Below are 9,979 nucleotides of genomic sequence, written 5' to 3' on the forward strand. Positions count from 1 at the left end.
TTCCTTGCATGGCTCTTCTCCTCCACCTGATATAGTCCAATATATATATATATATATATATATATATATATATATATATTATATACATAACATACATACATATATATATATACATGTAGATATACATATATATATATATATATATATACATATATATATACATATATACACACATACATACATATATATATATATTTATGTATATAAATGTGTGTGTGTGTGTGTATGTATGTATATATATATATATATATATATATCGCTTGATCTTCATACTGGTAAAAAGGGTTAAACATCTCTCTGTGGTACATCCACTAATGTTACATCGTCTGAAGAAATGAATCAATGATAATGACCAACTGGATTCCCACGGATACTACAGACTACATGTAACCATCCCAGGAATTCGGACTGTGATGTAAAGAGTTGTCTAATTTGTACAAACGCGCGTAGCGATGCATTGATTGTTTATAAATTCCATTCAAGGATTATTATTATTATTATTATTGAGTGAGAGAGCAGTGCATGCCATCAAAGTGACACTGGGGTAAAATATACGAAGCCCATTATACCCATCATGACTACCCGTCTGATAAGGGTACACCAGGCACATGCATCACAACCATATGTGCGCGACATGGTGATGTCATATCAAGATAAACAGCGCATGACCTTGCAGGTGGGGGCCTAGTTAGAATTTTTTTCAGGCTGAGTGGCCCATTCCGCTCAAAAGGTCCCTGAATAAAGTTTGTTTAAGGATGTTGAATGAAACACCCAAGTTTCCAAAGGTGAATTATTCAAACCCCAAAGAATTCCTCTCAACACATGACTATGATGCTCCCCCACTACTTCTGCTCGTGATCAGAGATGCACATATCGTCAGCCACTAAGGGACATGCTCAACTTGTTAAGATCAAACAACTGACAAGCAAATCTGTGGTATTGAGCAGAATATTTGCTGTAGCCCATCTTTTATACCAAGACAAAGCAATGTACATGATAACACTTCCAATCAATTAAGATCAGAATCCATGAGAGCCACTGCCTGGTACTGAATCCGGGCATTTATTATTATTATTATTATTATTATTATTATTATTATTATTATTATTATTATTATTATTATTATTATTATTATTATTATTATATTTACCCTACATTATATCGGTACAACTTGATGCAACCCTGAAAAACTGGCTCACCAGTCACCATCATTAGACGGTGGCCGGCATAATGAAATAGGAGCTTTCTCTGCATATTCAAAACATTCCTCATAAACAAATTTAAAATATATATATGTATGTATGTATGTATGTATGTATGTATGTATGTATGTATGTGTGTAAGCATGCACATATGTATACTCACATATACACACAGGCATAAGCATGGATAGTATTGCATATGTGGACCTTATTACATGTATATATGCATGTGCCTATGTGTGTATGTTTATGCCTGCATGTGTGCATGTATATGCATGTTTACGTAAATTTTAATTACTTGTTTCAGTCATTGAACTGCGGCCATGCTGGAGTACTGCCGTAAAGGGTTTTGTCGATCAGATCGAGTCCAGTACTTACTTTTATGTTTTTTTCTATGGTTTCTTTTTGTCGAACCGCTTGTAATGGGGAATGTAAACAAACCAACAGAAGCTGTCAAAAAGCTGTGAGAAAAAAATTCTAGCACAAAGATACACACGTGTGCACACATACTGCATACACATATATTGCACACACACACACACACACACACACACACACACACACACACACACACACACACACACACACACACACACACATACACACACACACACACTTGTCCAAGGCACCACTGTTCGGTGCCTGGACTAATATATTCTATTTAAAATCATGTGGCTGCAAAGCCAACTTCTTAATCACATGTTCATGCCTATATACATGTATGTATGTATGTATGTATGTATGTATGTATGTATGTATGTATGTATGTATGTATGTATGTATGGACTTAGCATGTTTTTTAATATGTGATCCCAAACATCAATATCAGGTCAGTTGTGTTCTAATTTGATGGTAGATTTTATACTTAGGTTCACCCATTATCCATTCCCTTGAGCCATCAGTCACAACATATTCCACCCAATTTGACTTTATTTTCATCTTCCGTGAGTATGTATGTATGTATGTATGTATGTATGCATGTGTGTATGTATGTATGTATACGTGCAAATTTGTATGTTTTGCTTTATGTATGTCTACTCATGCACATATTTGCATATGTAGACATGCTCATGTGTATTTAAATGATAAACTTCTAGAAAGTTTTACAGATTTACATACCCCAGGGACCCAGTAATTACAGGTATGAACCTGAACTTGTAATCTGGATAGAGTAACTGCAGATTTCTCAATAGTTAAGCACAGGTGTTTTCTTTTTCATTGATATTCAGCTTTATGTTAACATCCGCTGGGCAGCTGATTTCCACAACTGTGCACAGTTTCTCTTCTCTATCCCAGATCATTATATCAGGTCTGTTGTGCTTACATTGTATTGAGGTCTTCACTGGGACACTCCACCAGTATTCCCTTCTTTTATGAGTGGCTATGACTTCTACCATATTGTGGATTCTTATTTCTTCGGGATTATCCTTCCGACGGATTTGGTTGTTGAGTGTCCTAGCTATAACATCATGTCTCATCAGTAGATGATACTGTGAAGACATTTTTGGACAACTGCTTATGATGTGGGTGATATCTTCACTGCTTTGATGATCAATGTTACTAACATCCCGGAGCTTTCTACTAACATATCCATGCGTAGTCTTCTGCTCATATAGGCTCATCATTTTATCTGATGATACGTTGCGGGTAGAGTCGTGCGACTTCTTTGGGCATGTATTGTAGGTTATCAAAGAATGTTGCTCAAGGACTTGCCTTCCAACTCTTATGATGTTATCAGCCTCATGTATGCAAACTTGGTCAAGGGATGTACTTCGACATTTGGTGGTTAAAAGATGTTGCCGAAGGGATATGATGCGACATTCAAAGGCATTTTGGATTGACGTTAAGCATCTGCCGCTTTGTTTTCGTTTTAAGTAGAAGCTGTTTATGTAGAAATTATGTGTGCTTGTTAGTATTTTTCGGATTTTCACATCGATAGCTCGGATCTCATCAAGCGTTCAGTCAAGCAGTCCAAATGTTGGTATGAGTACTGACACTGCAAACACATTGTGGGCCACTGTTTTATTGAATGCAGAGAGTTCTCAGGTCCACATTTTCTTTATTCGGCTGTAATAATCTTTAGTGACTTGTGTTTTGTTACAGGTGACATCGTAAGATATGCTTTCATTCACCCCAACATACCTGTAACATTCCTCGTCAGATACAAAGGAAACAGTTAAATCATTGATGGGGATGTTACTGCTCTGGTTTATAGTTTTCCTCCTTTTCACAACCATATAACAACATTTATCCTGACCAAACTCCAACTCTACATCCTTTGAGAATGTTGTAACTGAGTCAAGACTCTTTTTCATCTCATGCATATTCTTTGCATAAAGTTTTAAGTCATCCACAAACAAACAGTGTGTAATTTTGGTATTTCTGTTTCTTTGTGGACCAGTGAGATATCCTTCAGATTTCCTTAACATGAATGACAAGGGGTTTACAGAAAGTGTAAACAACATCACAGAGAGGCTGTCTCCTTGGTATATGCCTTTGCGATACTGTATTCTATTGGTGATGATACAGTCACTCTTTGTGTTTAATTCCAAGATGGTGGCTCACGGTGAAGTCAAGTCAGCTATGGTTTTGACTAAGCTCACTGGAACTTTAGGAAATTGAAAGGCTTTTAACATCTATATGTGAGGAACACCTTTGACATCACAGTTTTGTTAACAATTGCTCGGCACATCTCCAGCTGCTTGTTCTGCTGTGATAATGTCATTAGTTTCACAATGGTCCTGGAGGAAGAGGTTTAAACATGCTGCATATATCTTATACATTAAGTTCTGGAATGTTTTTTGCCATGTGGGTAGTTCTGCATTTGGGGATCAATTTTGTCTCTGCCAGAGCTAACCAGCGTGGTATGCTATTGTTCCCAATGAGAGCTTGCTGGTACAGATTGACAAGTTATGGTCAGGAGAATGTTAGCTTCTCGTACCGCTATCCAACAATCATATCTCTTCCAGATGCATTTCGATCCTGGAGTTTGTGAATCACAGTTGCAAGAGTTCCACCATCAATGTTGTATGTCTTGGATGTAACGCAAGAGCAATATTTTTTCAGATTTCTTCCAGCCACAGAGCATCTTGGTTAAATTCTTTCTCTTAGCTCCAGATTTCTCTCCAGAAGGAGCTTCCGTGATGTTTACTGCTCTCCCAGTCATGTCACTGTATACTGCTTCCTGGTTACGGTTAAATTTTTTGTTTATAGTTTCTTCTCTCTGTTATTCTCTTCTGATGTCGGAGCTGACAGCTTTCAGCTCCTGCTTGAGGATAATCAGTCTGCAAGTGAGCGTCCTCTTTTTACTGTCTCCAAACATCATTTTTATCTCCTTTACTTTCTGTTGGTGGAAAGTATAATGATTTGCTTGTTTACATGCAATAAGCGTCATTACATGACGGATAATCTTCCGTAAACCAGTTATCTTTTTCTCTGTCTTCAAAACCCATGGTGGCACTTTCTTTGGAATTTCGGTTTTGTTTACTTTTTTAATATCAATCATGTACTGTTTTGCAATAGTAACTAGTGCATATAGACAGGCGTTAATCTGCCAGTATGTGGGTTCATCACACTGTTGTAAATACTCATCACCAATTTCGTTAACAGCTTTTAATACCGTATCTGGTGGTTTTTCACTTTCTTTGGTAGAGAATACTTTCTCTTCGAGAGAGTACTTCAAAGCCAAAATGATTTTTTCTCGGAAAATTCCCGTAAGGGCACACTTCAACGGCGTATAATCCTGACTACCACTACTACTACTACTACAATAATCGTTGCGGTTGTGCCTGCTATTTACCATAGTCGTAGTAGGGGGACAGTCGTCAGTTACTTGAGCCAGTTGTGTAGGTTGGCTGGCAGGCACTATGGAATCTGTTGGAATGTCGCTAGCTGCAAAACTATGTGGTGTTCTTAATATGTATGTATGTATGTATGTATGTATGTATGTATGTATGTATGTATGTATGTATGTATGTATGTATGTGTGTGTGTATGTATGTATGTGTGTATGTATGTATGTATGTATGTATGTTTTGTTTGACTTGTTTCAGTCATTTAGTTGCAGCCATGTTGGGGCATCGCCTTCATGTATGTATAGTATCGTTTTTGTTTTTTGTATGTACGTAGGGTATATATGTATGTACGGCTTTCAGCCAATGTCTCCTAGATATGTATGTATGTATGTATATATGCATGTATGTATGTATGTATGTGTGTGTGTGTGTATGTATGTATGTATGCATGTACGTATGTACGTATGTATATATGTATGTATGTGTGTATGTATGTATGCATGTATGCGGGTATATATGTACAGATTTCGGCCAACGTCTCGCAGATATTTCATATCAATCTCCAAAGTTGTATGCTTTCCTTTTAAGGCATCCTTAAATCACTTTCTAAATTTATGCTGAGGCCTTTTCTCTCTGGTCAGTTCCCCATAAAACATCTGCTTGGACATCCTTCCGTATTCCATCCTGACAAAATAACCAGTCCAACGCATCTTGATCAAAATTATCCTTTTCTCAATAGTGGCACTGCGGGGCTCACAAGTACAACAACATAAGGTGTATAAGAGGATGACTTTGTGTTCACGATGCACCAGATACAATGCAGTACATCATTGAGAGACAATATCAAATACAAATGAGGTGTCTTTGAATAAAAGCGAATGAAGTATGCTGTTTTAAAGCTTTCGCTCCGTTAGCGAGACCCAAGTGCAGTTCCTGCAGAAACGCAGCAGGAATTGGAGTGCAATGTGAGTGGATGATTTCTTCTCTCACGAGCTGGGTTTGTTAGCCATTTAAAGTCACATGAGAGAACTAAGGGTCCCATCTGAACGTTCCTGCAGAACGAGAGCTTGACTGAAAAGCTACCCGCGTGCATATGACCGTGCAATGTTTAATGTAGAATTGGCAAGAAGTCGCAATCAGCGTATATATATGTCCACGCACACACACACATACATATACTAACATAGAAGCGCATACACACACACACACACATACGCGTATATGTATTATGCACGCGCATGCATGTATTGACGCAGGCGTAGCTGAGGTTAAGAAATTTGCTTCGTAATCGCGAGATCCTTGGTTCAATTTCATTGCTTTAACTACAGCCTTGAGACGAACCAAGTCGGTAAATATGTATTTTAACTGTCCTGCTTTCTTACAATCTGTTACGATTCTACCTGAGAATACGTTAAGGTACACTTGTCTCTGGAATACTCAACCGATTTGCAACTGGATTCGATAAAATAAGTACCAGTGAAATACTGAGGTTGAATAAACGACTTTACCCTCTATGACTGTAATTACAATTTTGAGCTACCATGCCGAGCTGCAGGTTATATATGATTATTTAGAGATCTCTGATTTTGTTTGTGGAGCTTAGGATTAAAGAGTGACAGATGTAAAATTAGATATTCTGTCAGTGTGTATGTATATAAAGTTTTATAGTCGATACTTAAAGCTTCCATTTTAATATATATTATACGACAATCAAAGGAACACCGAATTATACAATTCTTTTAATGCCGCAATTCTCCAAAGACTTGTTACCAATTCAATTAGAATCTCTCAGATTCTGATAATGGTTTAGTTAATTAATAATTATTCATCACATAAAATTTACCATATTATTAGTTGAAATGTCTTATCTAAGCTGCCATCACTTCTTATTCTCAAGGGGGAAGTAGTGGCAATAATTAAGATACAAAGTGATAGAAAAGGCAATAAAATGAGCAGACAAAATAATTTGTATTTGTAATCAATTAAACTTTGGCTACGTTTCAAAAGTGTACCGCACTCCACATCCACTATCTTCTAATTTGGTTTCTTATGCAGTCAAAATGCATTAAATATAGGAGATGAAACATAGAAAGTTGTGACGTTCATGTTTGCTCAAGAGCAATGTATTATTCGAGACTTAAAGCTAGGTTTGCGCAGACACACTTTCTGTTGTTATCCTCTTTGTTATCGTTTCGTTCAATGCTGCATAACAGTCCATCCTTGCAAGGTTCCAATATCGTAAGTTTTTCTACGAGAAACGGTTGCTAATACTTCGCTCAACTCTCCTTCATTTCTTGACGAAGGGTTGCTGCTATGTGTGGTCCTATTAGACCACATTCATGACGCAATCCAGCCTCTTTCTTTTTCTTTCTATCTTTCTTTCTTTCTTTCTTTCTTTCTTTCTTTCTTTCTTTCTTTCTTTCTTTCTCTCGAAGAGTAAGAGAGAGTAATAGATACAGAGAAAGAGAGTAATAAAGAGAAATAGAGTAATAGAAAGAGAAAGAGAGAGAATAAGAGAGAGGGAGAGAGAGGAAGAGGGAGAGAGAGAGAGAGAGAGAGAGAAAGAAGAAGAAGAAGAAGAAGAAGAAGAAGAAGAAGAAGAAGAAGAAGAAGAAGAATCGACTTAAGTACTTGACTAGTACTTTATAAACCCGGAAGTGTGATAATCAAGCTTGAATTCAGAATGCAGAGAATCGGAACAAATACCTCAAGGTCTTCGATATTTGCTGCACCTACCGACTTTGCCGATTCGCCGCCTTGTTATTATCTTCCATATCTACTATTTCTTAACAAAGGAACCTCTATGCAGTCACGCATCCGGCTAGAAACAGGAGCCAAATAATACTAAACAGTTTTAAATAAGAGAAGAATCTTTGGAGAATGTGGTCCTGGATGTACCATGCCTATCAAAACGATAGAATTGTCATGGATGGAAGGCATTTAATTGTTTGTCTTCTCGATCGAGCTAAACTTTTTAAGCAATAGTAAAAGTTATAGACTCCGATCATATATTTATAATTAAATACGCTTCTACGATAGCCATAATTTTCTCAAAATAATTAGTGGCATATACGAAATGATTTCATATGGAGATAAAACCGACTTGACTCACAAACTTGGTACTCCGAAAGTTCGCTGACGGCTCTATGAAGTTTAGCTTGCAGCTGATAACTTTAACCAGGAATGCTTAAATTCGAAAGTCAAAGTCTCTGGCGAATGATATTACGATACTTGGTAATACTGATAAGAGATAATTGTCATCGCTAACAATTAACAATACTTTAGTTGATAATATTGCTTTTAAGTTTTGGTACAAGACCAGTAATTTCGAGGTACGGGCTAAACCAATTACATCGACCCCCAGCGTTCAACAGGTACTTTTTTTTATAGACTCCGAAAGGATGAAAGGCCAAATCGACCTCAGCAGAATTTCTACTCAGAACGTAAAGACTGACAAAATGCCGCTAAGCATTTTGTCCGACATTCTAACGATTCTGCCAGCTCGCCGCTTTACTTTAGTTGACAATATTGACCAGAGTTAATTTTGATTATACTCCCGAACTCTGTTTTAACGCCTACTGCTATTTTTCCAACCAATCATCTTTGACGTCAGCTTTTTGATGGCTGATACAGACAAAAAGAAAACTTTAATTTTCACGTTTAAAGACTTCATATAACATTCAGTACTTTATAGGAGCTACTGTATTTTGACCGGAAGCTATGAGTTTTTAGACTGACGTTTCATAAGACAATTCTCATCCCTCAACTTTCTCTTTAAGAGGTTGTATGTACCTATTGCAACTGGAAACTCAGTCCTAAATTTATATGAAATATTTCATTTCTCATCTTTTGATAACTTCAGTATTTTTTGATTCCTACACACAGCACGTATATAACAAATTGTACATCATGTATATCAAACACTAGTAGTGGGAACCCTTGAATAAATCTATGTCCATTCTGAGATTAATTATAATCAGTATTTCCACTTCTATCTAAAAGATAGCATAAAGATAAAGATTCTTCTCGAGTCATACAAACTCATAGGCCGGTTTCCGTGGCGTATATATTCTCCATCTGGGCGGGATGCAGCTCCATCGCAGGATTGCTCATTTTTACTATCTGAGTGGACTGAAGCAACGTGAAATGAAGTTTTTTGATCAAGAACACAACGTGTCATTCGGTCCGGTAACCGAAACCACAATCTTACGATCATGAGTTCAACACCGTAACCACTAAGCCACGCGCCTTCACATTTAAAAGATACTTGGACGAAAGATCCATATTTTAGAACAGAAGTACGAAAGACCTTACAACATTCCTTATATTAATAGATGACATCTATGAATCGATTCAGTTTACTGTGGAAATGAACGAAGGGTCACTTATTTGGATATCCTGATATTAACGAAAATACGGTTGTTACATTCGATCTCTTCTGTAAAGACACGAACATATATCAATATTTAGATTTTAAACCTTGCCACTCGTCCTCTGTTAAAATGAACATCCTATTTAGTATGACAATATGTATATGTTCAATAGTAACGGACACAAATAGATGAGAGAGACAACTGTCGTCTCATTCAGAAGCAGAAATATTTGAAAAAAATCAGTAAATCATTTCATTATCAAGAGAAAAGAGATCCTAATCTCTATCTTACTGACAAATCTTTACAATGATGGCAAAGACAAAAACAAAAGCACGAAATGTTCATTCTGTAGTCACTCATAATAGTAGAAACTAGCATTTTACATTCGGCCAAACGATGCCTTCCAAATCTATACCAATCATCAAATCTCAGAAAAATAATTAAAGAATCATAAATTTTTAACAGCTGAAGGCAACTACCATATCTTAAAAGACTCTTAACGAAGGGGAAATATACACCAGAAGAAGAAATGATGCAGGAAATACAGAAATACAGAAATAAGTAAACAGGGAAACACCAAAAATTTAAGAGCTGGAAGAAATTGAAAGTT

General features: G+C 36.7%; 1 protein-coding gene across 1 annotated transcript in view; it reads left to right on the top strand.

Annotated features, from left to right (window-relative positions):
• LOC106869337 (heat shock 70 kDa protein 12A) overlaps positions 1–9,979 on the top strand; it is a 273,476-nt gene that overhangs the window by 1,156 nt on the left and 262,341 nt on the right. The gene's annotated exons all lie outside the window — the stretch shown is intronic.

This window comes from Octopus bimaculoides, chromosome 2 (genome assembly GCF_046866305.1).
Source record: "Octopus bimaculoides isolate indiv1 chromosome 2, ASM4686630v1, whole genome shotgun sequence".
Lineage (NCBI taxonomy): Eukaryota > Metazoa > Mollusca > Cephalopoda > Octopoda > Octopodidae > Octopus > Octopus bimaculoides.